This window comes from Schistocerca americana, unplaced genomic scaffold (assembly GCF_021461395.2).
Source record: "Schistocerca americana isolate TAMUIC-IGC-003095 unplaced genomic scaffold, iqSchAmer2.1 HiC_scaffold_16, whole genome shotgun sequence".
Lineage (NCBI taxonomy): Eukaryota > Metazoa > Arthropoda > Insecta > Orthoptera > Acrididae > Schistocerca > Schistocerca americana.
In genome coordinates, this window is record NW_025725687.1 from 3529355 (window position 1) to 3540240 (window position 10886).

Consider the following 10886-nt stretch of genomic DNA (forward strand, 5'->3'; position numbering starts at 1 on the left):
TAATACAAAAGGCACAATGCCGACTTAAGTACAAGAGGACTGACACTCTAACTTTCTATGATTTAAACCTCTCCTGTGAGTCCAGTTTTAGATCCGATGCTTCACATCAGGTTTAGTGTATACCTTTTACCGTCTTATTCACGATGAAGCAAAGAAATTGCATCCGAATTTAATACAAAAGGCACAATGCCAACTTAAGTACAAGAGGACTGACATTCTGTCATTCTATGATTTGAACCTCTGATGTGTGTCCAGTTTTAGATTCCAATGCTTCACTTCAGGTTTACTGTATCCCTTGTACCTTCTTATTGATGATGAAACACAGAAATTGCATCCGTATTTAATACAAAAGGCACAAAATGCCGGCTTAAGTACAAGAGGACTGATACTCTAATTTTCTATGATTTGAACCTCTCCTGTGAGTCCAGTTTTAGATTCCAATGCTTCACTTCAGGTTTACTGTATCCCTTGTACCATCTTATTGATGATGAAAAACAGAAATTGCATCCGAATTTAATACAAAAGGCTCAATGCCGACTTAAGTACAAGAGGACTGACACTCTAAATTACTATGATTTGAACCTCACCTGTGAGTCCAGTTTTAAGTTCCGATGCTTCACCTCAGGTTTACTGTATCCCTTGGACCTTCTCATTGATGATAAAACACAGAAATTGAATCCGAATTTAATACAAAAGGCACAAAATGCCGGCTTAAGTACAAGAGGACTGATACTCTAATTTTCTATGATTTGAACCTCTCCTCTGAGTTTAGTTTTAGATTCCGATGTTTCACTTCAGATTTACTGTATCCCTTGGACCTTCTTATTGATGATGAAACACAGAATTTCCATCCGAATTTAATACAAAATGCACAATGCCGACTTAAGTACAAGAGGACTGACACTCTAACTTTCTATGATTTGAACCTCTCCTGTGAGTCCAGTTTTAGATTCCGATGCTTCACTTCTGGTTTACTGTATCCCTTGGAACTTCTTATTGATGATGAAACACAGAAATTGCATCCGAATTTAATACAAAAGGCACAATGGCAAATTAATTACAAGAGGACTGACACTCTAATTTTCTATGATTTGGACCTCTCCTGTGAGTCCAGTTTTAGATTCCGATGCTTCACTTCAAGTATACTGTATCCCTTGGACATTCTTAATGATAATGAAACACAGAAATTGCATCCGAATTTAATACAAAAGGCACAATGCCGACTTAAGTACAAGAGGACTGATAGACTAACATTCTATGATATGAACCTCTCCTGTGAGTCCAGTTTTGAGATTCCGATGCTTCACTTCTGGTTTACTGTATCCCTTGGACCTTCTTTTTGACGATGAAACACAGAAATTGCTTCCGAATTTAATACAAAAGGCACAATGCCGACTTAAGTACAAGATTACTGACACTCTAACTTTCTATGATTTGAACCTCTCCTGTGGGTCCAGTTTTAGATTCCGATTCTTCACTTCAGGTTTAGTGGATACCTTGGACCGTCTTATTCACGATGAAGCACAGAAATTGTATCCGAATTTAATACAAAAGGCACAATGCCGACTTAAGTACAAGAGGACTGACATTCTGTCATTCTATGATTTGAACCTCTGCTGTGTGTCCAGTTTTAGATTCCAATGCTTCACTTCAGGTTTACTGTATCCCTTGAACCTTCTTATTGACGATGAAACACAGAAATTGCATCCGAATTTAATACAAAAGGGTCAATGCCGACTTAACTACAAGAGGACTGACACTCAGAATTTCAGTGATTTGAACCTCACCTGTGAGTCCAGTTTTAAGTTCCGATGCTTCAAGTCGGGTTTACTGTATCCCTTGGACCTTCTCATTGATGATGAAACACAGAAATTGCATCCGTATTTAATACAAAAGGCACAAAATGCCGGCTTAAGTACAAGAGGACTGATACTCTAATTTTCTATCATTTGAACCTCTCCTGTGAGTCCAGTTTTAGATTCCAATGCTTCACTTCAGGGTTAGTGAATACCTTGGACCGTCTTATTCTCGATGAAGCACAGAAATTGCATCCGAATTTAATACAAAAGGCTCAATAGCGACCTAAGTACAAGAGGACTAACATTCTATCATTCTATGATTTGAACCTCTGCTGTGAGTCCAGTTTTAGATTCCATTGCATCACTTCAAGTTTACTGTATCCCTTGTACCTTCTTATTGATGATGAAATACAGAAATTGCATCCGAATTTAATCCAAAAGGCACAATGCCGACTTAAGTACAAGAGGACTGACACTCTAAATTTCTATGTTTTGAACCTCACCTGTGAGTCCAGTTTTAAGCTCCGATGCTTCACCTCAGGTTTACTGTATCCCTTGGACCTTCTCATTGATGATGAAACACAATAATTGCATCCGAATATAATACAAAAGGCACAAAATGCTGGCTTAAGTACAAGAGGACTGATACTCTAAATTTCTATGATTTGAACCTCTCCTGTGAGTCCAGTTTTAGATTCCGATGTTTCACTTCAGGTTTACTGTATCCCTTGGACCTTCTTATTGATGATGAAACACATAATTTCCATCCGAATTTAATACAAAATGCACAATGCCGACTTAAGTACAAGAGGACTGACGCTCTAACTTTCTATGATTTGAACCTCTCCTTTGAGTATAGTTTTAGATTCCGATGCTTCACTTCAGGTTTACTGTATCCCGTGGACCTCCTTATTGACGATGAAACACAGAAATTGCATCCGAATTTAATACAAAAAGCACAATGCCGACTGAAGTACAAGGGGACTGACACTCTAACTTTCTATGATTTGAACCTCACCTGTGGGTCCAGTTTTCGTTTCCGATGCTTCACTTCAGGTTTACTGTATCCCTTGGACCTTCTTATTGACGATGACACACAGAATTTGCATCCGAATTTAATACAAAAAGCACAATGCAGACTTAAGTACAAGAGGACTGACAGTCTAACATTCTATGATTTGAACCTCTCCTGTGAGTCCAGTTTTAGATTCCGATGCTTCACTTCTGGTTTACGGTATCCCTTGCACCTTCTTATTGATGATGAAACACAGAAATTGCATCCGAATTTAATACAAAAGGCACAATGCCAAATTAAGTACAAGAGGACTGACACTCTAATTTCCTATGATTTGAACCTCTCCTGTGACTCCAGTTTCAGATTCCGATGCTTCACTTCAGGTTTACTGTATCCCTTGGACATTCGTAATGATAATGAAACACAGAAATTGCATCCGAATTTAATACAAAAGGCACAATGCCGACTTAAGTCCAAGAGGACTGACAGTCTAATATTCTATGATTTGAACCTCTTCTATGAGTCCAGTTTTAGATTCCGATGCTTCACTTCTGGTTTACTGTATCCCTTGGACCTTCTTATTGATGATGAAACACAGAAATTGCATCCGAATTTAATACAAAAGGCAAAATGTCGAATTAAGTACAAGAGGACTGACACTCTAATTTTCGATGATTTGAACCTCTCCTGTGAGTCCAGTATTAGATTCCGATGCTTCACCTCACGTTTACTGTATCCCTTGGACATTGTTAATGATAATGAAACACAGAAATTGCATCCGAATTTAATACAAAAGGCACAATGCCGACTTAAATACAAGAGGACTGACACTCTAACTTTCTATGATTTGAACCTCTCCTGTGAGTCCAGTTTTAGATTCCGATGCTTCACTTCAGGTTTACTGTATCCCTTGGACCTTCTTTTTGACGATGAAACACAGAAATTGCATCCGAATTTAATACAAAAGGCACAATGCCGACTTAAGTACAAGAGGACTGACACTCTATCATTCTACGATTTGAACCTCTGCCGTGAGTCCAGTTTTAGATTCCAATGCTTCACATCAGGTTTACTGTATCCCTTGTACCTTCTTACAGATGATGAAGCACAGAAATTGCATCCGAATTTAATACAAAAGGCACAATGCCGACTAAAGTACAAGAAGGCTGACACTCTAAATTTCTATGATTTGAAACTCACCTGTGGGTCCAGTCTTAAGTTCCGATGCTTCACTTCAGGTTTACTGTATCCCTTAGACTTTCTCATTGATGATGAAACACAGAAATTGCATCCGAATTTAATACAAAAGGCACAGTGCCGGCTTAAGTGCAAGAGGATCGATACTCAAACCATCTATGATTTGAACCTCTCCTGTGAGTCCAGTTTTAGATTCCGATGCTTCACTTCTGGTTTACTGTATCCCTTGTACCTTCTTATTGATGATGAAACACAGAAATTGCATCCGAATGTAATAGAAAAGGCACAATGCCCAATTAAGTACAAGAGGACTGACACACTAATTTTCTATGATTTGAACCTCTCCTGTGAGTCCAGTTTTAGATTCCGACCCTTCACTTCAGGTTTACTGTATCCCTTGGACATTCTTAATGATAATGAAACACAGAAATTGCATCCGAATTTAATACAAGAGGCACAATGCCGACTTAAATACAAGAGGACTGACACTCTAACTTCCTATGATATGAACCTCTCCAGTGAGTCCAGTTATGGACTCCGATGCTTCACTTCAGGTTAACTGTATCCCTTGGATCTTCTTATTGACGATGAAACACAGAATTTCCATCCGAATTTAATACAAAATTCACAATGCCGACTTAAGTACAAGAGGACTGACACTCTATCTTTCTATGATTTGAACCTCTCCTTTGAGTCCAGTTTTAGATTCCGATGCTTCACTTCTGGTTTACTGTATCCCTTGCACCTTCATATTGATGATGAAACACAGAAATTGCATCCGAATTTAATACAAAAGGCACAATGCCAAATTAAGTACAAGAGGACTGACACTCTAATTTTCTATGATTTGAACCTCTCCTGTGACTCCAGTTTCAGATTCCGATGCTTCACTTCAGGTTTACTGTATCCCTTGGACATTCGTAATGATAATGAAACACAGAAATTGCATCCGAATTTAATACAAAAGGCACAATGCCGACTTAAGTACAAGAGGACTGACAGTCTAATATTCTATGATTTGAACCTCTTCTATGAGTCCAGTTTTAGATTCCGATGCTTCACTTCTGGTTTACTGTATCCCTTGGACCTTCTTATTGATGATGAAACACAGAAGTTGCATCCGAATATAATACAAAAGGCAAAATGTCGAATTAAGTACAAGAGGACTGACACTCTAATTTTCGATGATTTGAACCTCTCCTGTGAGTCCAGTATTAGATTCCGATGCTTCACCTCACGTTTACTGTATCCCTTGGACATTGTTAATGATAATGAAACACAGAAATTGCATCCGAATTTAATACAAAAGGCACAATGCCGACTTAAATACAAGAGGACTGACACTCTAACTTTCTATGATTTGAACCTCTCCTGTGAGTCCAGTTTTAGATTCCGATGCTTCACTTCAGGTTTACTGTATCCCTTGACTTTCATATTGACGATGGAACACAGAAATTGCATCCGAATTTAAAACAAAAGGCACAATGCCGACTTAAGTACAAGAGGACTGACACTCTATCATTCTACGATTTGAACCTCTGCCGTGAGTCCAGTTTTAGATTCCAATGCTTCACATCAGGTTTACTGTATCCCTTGTACCTTCTTACTGATGATGAAGCACAGAAATTGCATCCGAATTTAATACAAAAGGCACAATGCCGACTTAAGTACAAGAAGGCTGACACTCTAAATTTCTATGATTTGAAACTCACCTGTGGGTCCAGTCTTAAGTTCCGATGCTTCACTTCAGGTTTACTGTATCCCTTGGACCTTCTCATTGATGATGAAACACAGAAATTGCATCCGAATTTAATACAAAAGGCACAGTGCCGGCTTAAGTGCAAGAGGATCGATACTCAAACCATCTATGATTTGATACTCTATTGTGAGTCCAGTTTTAGATTCCGATGCTTCACTTCTGGTTTACTGTATCCCTTGTACCTTCTTATTGATGATGAAACACAGAAATTGCATCCGAATGTAATACAAAAGGCACAATGCCAAATTAAGTACAAGAGGACTGACACACTAATTTTCTATGATTTGAACCTCTCCTGTGAGTCCCGTTTTAGATTCCGATCCTTCACTTCAGGTTTACTGTATCCCTTGGACATTCTTAATGATAATGAAACACAGAAATTGCATCCGAATTTGATACAAAAGGCACAATGCCGACTTAAATACAAGAGGACTGACACTCTAACTTCCTATGATATGAACCTCTCCAGTGAGTCCAGTTATGGACTCCGATGCTTCACTTCAGGTTAACTGTATCCCTTGGATCTTCTTATTGACGATGAAACACAGAATTTCCATCCGAATTTAATACAAAATTCACAATGCCGACTTAAGTACAAGAGGACTGACACTCTATCTTTCTATGATTTGAATCTCTTTTGAGTCCTGTTTTAGATTCCGATGCTTCATTTCAGGTTTACTGTATCCCTTGGACCTTCTTTTTGACGATGAAACTCAGAAATTGCATCCGAATTTAATACAAAAGGCACAATGCCGACTTAAGTACAAGAGGACTGACACGCTAACTTTCTATGATTTGAACCTCTCCTGTGAGTCCAGTTTTAGATTCCGATGCTTCACTTCAGGTTTAGTGTATACCTTGGACCGTCTTATTCTCGATGAAGCACAGAAATTGCATCCGAATTTAATACAAAAGGCTCAATAGCGACTTAAGTACAAGAGGACTAACATTCTATCATTCTATGATTTGAACCTCTGCTGTGAGTCCAGTTTTAGATTCCAGTGCATCACTTCAAGTTTACTGTATCCCTTGTACCTTCTTATTGATGATGAAACACAGAAATTGCATCCGAATTTAATACAAAAGGCACAATGCCGACTTAAGTATAAGAGGACTGACACTCTAAATTTCTATGTTTTGAACCCCACCTGTGAGTCCAGTTTTAAGCTCCGATGCTTCACCTCAGGTTTCCTGTATCCCTTGGACCTTCTCATTGATGATGAAACACAATAATTGCATCCGAATTTAATACAAAAGGCACAAAATGCCGGCTTAAGTACAAGAGGACTGATACTCTAAATTTCTATGATTTGAACCTCTCCTGTGAGTCCAGTTTTAGATTCCGATGTTTCACTTCAGGTTTACTGTATCCCTTGGACCTTCTTATTGATGATGAAACACAGAATTTCCATCGGAATTTAATACAAAATGCACAATGCCGACTTAAGTACAAGAGGACTGACACTCTAAATTTCTATGATTTGAACCTCTCCTGTGAGTATAGTTTTAGATTCCGATGCTTCACTTCAGAATTACTGTATCCCTTGGACTTTCTTATTGCCGATGAAACACAGAAATTGCATCCGAATTTAATACAAAAGGCACAATGCCGACTTAAGTACAAGAGGACTGACACTCTAACTTTCTATGATTTGAACCTCTCCTGTGAGTCCAGTTTTAGATTCCGATGCTTCACTTCAGGATTACTGTATACGTTGGACCTTCTTATTGGCGATGAAGCACAGAAATTGCATCCGAATTTACTACAAAAGGCACAATGCCGACTTCAGTAATAGAGAGGCCTGACACTCTAACTTTCTATGATTTGAACCTCTCCTGCGAGTCCAGTTTTAGATTCGATGCTTCACTTCAGGTTTACTGTATCCCTTGGACCTCCTTATTGACGATGAAACACAGAAATTGCATCCGAATTTAATAAAAATAGCACAATGCCGACTGAAGTACAAGAGGACAGACACTCTAACTTTCTATGATTGGAACCTCACCTGTGGGTCCAGTTTTAGATTCCGATGCTTCACTTCAGGTTTACTGTATCCCTTGACTTTCTTATTGACGATGAAACACAGAAATTGCATCCGAATTTAATACAAAAGGCACAATGCCGACATAAGTACAAGAGGACTGACACTCTAACTTTCTATGATTTGAACCTCTCCTGTGAGTCCAGTTTTAGATTCCGATGCTTCACCTCAGGTTTACTGTATCCCTTGGACAATCTTAATGATAATGAAACACAGAAATTGCATCCGAATTTAATACAAAAGGCACAATGCCAAATTAAGTTCAACAGGACTGACACTCTAATGTTCGATGATTTGAACCTCTCCTGTGAGTCCAGTTTTAGATTCCGATGCTTCACTTCAGGTTTACTGTATCCCTTGGACATTCTTAATGATAATGAAACACAGAAATTGCTTCCCAATTTAATACAAAAGGCACAATTCCGACTTAAGTACAAGAGGACTGACACTCTAAATTTCTATGTTTTGAACCTCACCTGTGAGTCCAGTTTTAAGTTCCGATGCTTCACCTCAGGTTTACTGTATACCTTGGACCTTCTCATTGATGATGAAACACAAAAATTGCATCCGAATTTAATACAAAAGGCACAAAATGCCGGCTTAAGTACAAAAGGACTGATACTCTAAATTTCTATGATTTGAACCTCTCCTGTGAGTCCAGTTTTAGATTCCGATGTTTCACTTCGGGTTTACTGTATCCCTTGGACCTTCTTATTGATGATGAAACACAGAATTTCCATCCGAATTTAATACAAAATGCACAATGCCGACTTAAGTACAAGAGGACTGACACTCTAACTTTCTATGATTTGAACCTCTCCTGTGAGTATAGTTTTAGATTCCGATGCTTCACTTCAGAATTACTGTATCCCTTGGACTTTCTTATTGACGATGAAACACAGAAATTGCATCCGAATTTAATACAAAAGGCACAATGCCGACTTAAGTACAAGAGGACTGACACTCTAACTTTCTATGATTTGAACCTCTCCTGTGAGTCCAGTTTTAGATTCCGATGCTTCACTTCAGGTTTACTGTATCCCTTGGACATTCTTAATGATAATGAAACACAGAAATTGCATCCCAATTTAATACAAAAGGCACAATTCCGACTTAAGTACAAGAGGACTGACACTCTAAATTTCTATGTTTTGAACCTCACCTGTGAGTCCAGTTTTAAGTTCCGATGCTTCACCTCAGGTTTACTGTATCCCTTGGACCTTCTCATTGATGATGAAACACAAAAACTGCATCCGAATTAAATACAAAAGGCACAAAATGCCGGCTTAAGTACAAGAGGACTGATACTCTAAATTTCTATGATTTGAACCTCTCCTGTGAGTCCAGTTTTAGATTCCGATGTTTCACTTCAGGTTTACTGTATCCCTTGGACCTTCTTATTGATGATGAAACACAGAATTTCCATCCGAATTTAATACAAAATGCATAATGCCGACTTAAGTACAAGAGGACTGACACTCTAACTTTCTATGATTTGAACCTCTCCTGTGAGTATAGTTTTAGATTCCGATGCTTCACTTCAGAATTACTGTATCCCTTGGACTTTCTTATTGACGATGAAACACAGAAATTGCATCCGAATTTAATACAAAAGGCACAACGCCGACTTAAGTACAAGAGGACTGACACTCTAACTTTATATGATTTGAACCTCTCCTGTGAGTATAGTTTTAGATTCCGATGCTTCACTTCAGGTTTACTGTATCCCTTGACTTTCTTCTTGACGATGAAACACAGAATTTGCATCCAAATGTAATACAAAAGGCACAATGCCGACTGAAGTACAAGGGGACAGACACTCTAACTTTCTATGATTTGAACCTCACCTGTGGGTACAGTTTTAGATTCCGATGCTTCACTTCAGGTTTACTGTATCCCTTGGACCTTCTTATTGACGATGAAACACAGAATTTGCATCCGAATTTAATACAAAAGGCACAATGCCGACTTAAGTACAAGAGGACTGACAGTCTAACTTTCTATGATTTGAACCTCTCCTGTGAGTCCAGTTTTAGATTCCGATGCTTCACTTCAGGTTTACTGTATCCCTTGCACCTTCCTATTGATGATGAAACACAGAAATTGCATCCGAATTTAATACAAAAGGCACAATGCTAAATTAAGTACAAGAGGACTGAAACTCTAATTTTCTATGATTTGAACCTGTCCTGTGAGTCCAGTTTTAGATTCCGATGCTTCACTTCAGGTTTACTGTATCCCTTGGACATTCGTAATGATAATGAAACACAGAAATTGCATCCGAATTTAATACAAAAGGCACAATGCCGACTTAAATACAAGAGGACTGACACTCTAACTTTCTATGATTTGAACCTCTTAGTGACTCCAGTTTTAGATTCCGATGCTTCACTTCCAGTTTACTGTATCCCTTGGACAATCTTAATGATAATGAAACACAGAAATTGCATCCGAATTTAATACAAAAGTCACAATGCCAAATTAAGTTCAAGAGGACTGACACTCTAATTTTCGATGATTTGAACCTCTCCTGTGAGTCCAGTTTTAGATTCCGATGCTTCACTTCAGGTTTACTGTATCCCTTGGACATTCTTAATGATAATGAAACACAGAAATTGCATCCCAATTTAATACAAAAGGCACAATTCCGACATAAAAACAAGAGGACTGACACTCTAACTCTCTATAATTAGAACCTCTCCAGTGTGTCCAGTTTTACATTCCGATGCTTCACTACAGGTTAACTCTATCCCTTGGACCTTCTTATTGACGATGAAACACAGAATTTCCATCCGAATTTTAAAAAAAAATGCACAATGCCGACTTAAGTACATGAGGACTGACACTCTAACTTTCTATGATTTGAACCTCTACTGTGAGTCCAGTTTTGGTTTCCGATGCTTCACTTCAGGTTTACTGTATCCCTTGGACTTTCTTTTTGACGATGAAACACAGAAATTGCATCCGAATTTAATACAAAAGGCACAATGCCGACTTAAGTACAAGAGGACTGACACTCTATCATTCTACGATTTGAACCTCTGCTGTGAGTCCAGTTTTAGATTCCAATGCTA